Genomic DNA, 1,306 nt, shown 5'->3' on the forward strand with positions numbered 1-1,306 from the left:
TATAAAATTACTGGGTGACACATTTCCCCGCTGAAAACTACAGTTACCTCGCTGTTGTCTTCTGACTTTGAAGTCTGAGCCTAACCTGACTTTCTCCTCCTCCAGTGAAGGTGTCTCGCTTTTGTGTCTAAACACCTGAATGGCTTTTCATCCTTAAAGCAAAAGCTTTGGAATGTATCCCAGCGCCGTTAAGTCTTACCTAATCCCTCCCCAAACTTATGTTTTTTGGATTCGCGTGTTTCCTTTTACATTATTTCAGGAGAAAATTATTTTTTTCGTAATCATCCATTTAACAGTTTAATGTATTAAACAATGTAAATGCCTTGATTTCACATATTTTTAAAATCATTTTCACCATATTTGCTTCAGATTTTAAAAAAAGATACACGCGTGTGATGAACAACCAAGAGACTTAATACTGAAACCTGATGTTATGTTGCAATGTTCTGATGTGCTATGAAAAAAAGTTACATTGACATTCTCCCATTCTTCTCCTCCCTCCTCAAGGAAATCAGCTTGTAAAAGTGACACTTGTTCTTCTTGTAAAGGTTTTAAAATACTTTAACTATAATATGTACGTATCCATAAATTCATGTGTTTCAAAATCCTGCTTTATTTGGGGCAGTCCTTAATCTTTTCATTGGATCATCTTAATCCTTCTTTTTTTTTTTTTTTCGGTACACGGGCCTGTCACTGTTGTGGCCTCTCCCGTTGCGGAGCACAGGCTCCGGACGCGCAGGCTCAGCGGCCATGGCTCACGGGACCAGCCGCTCCGCGGCACGTGGGATCCTCCCGGACCGGGGCACGAACCCGCGTCCCCTGACCACTGCGCCACGAGGGAAGCCCCATCTTAATCCTTCTTAATGGTCGTCATCTCTCTTTCAGATTTTACTTCAATCACATTGTCCCTTTCAGCTCACTCATTGCGATTCTCTGATGGCTTTCCTTTAAATCCAGTTTATGGTCCACCCTATCTTGTTTTCTGATGACTCCTTGATTCATTGATTCTGTACATCACGATGCCTTTGTTCCCTTGGTTCTGCAGTCTTTTTTTTTTATCTCAATTCAGTACTTTTATCATCTTACCTCTAAGCTTTTTTTAACAATTGGAAGTCGTGTTCTTAAAAGGTTTTCAAAGAGCTAACATAAACTTCTGGGGGAGTTTTAAACTTCTCTTATGTTTTCTTCCAGAATGGATTTATGCCCTTTTCTCTTTCTCTTTCTTGCACAAGACACTTGGTACCCATCAAGATGTGGCCCTGGAGTCTTCCCTTCCTGCACAGAAGTCAGACTCACCTGCTTGTTC

General features: G+C 40.9%; 1 non-coding gene across 1 annotated transcript; it reads left to right on the forward strand.

The window, feature by feature from the left end:
- The first annotated feature begins 385 nt into the window (after positions 1-385).
- LOC116748175 lies at positions 386-455 on the forward strand. Its single transcript, XR_004348188.1, has one exon. It is a non-coding gene; the product is annotated as a small nucleolar RNA SNORD82 (small nucleolar RNA).
- The last annotated feature ends 851 nt before the right edge of the window (positions 456-1,306 follow it).

Source organism: Phocoena sinus, chromosome X, assembly GCF_008692025.1.
Source record: "Phocoena sinus isolate mPhoSin1 chromosome X, mPhoSin1.pri, whole genome shotgun sequence".
In the NCBI taxonomy this organism is placed as follows: domain Eukaryota; kingdom Metazoa; phylum Chordata; class Mammalia; order Artiodactyla; family Phocoenidae; genus Phocoena; species Phocoena sinus.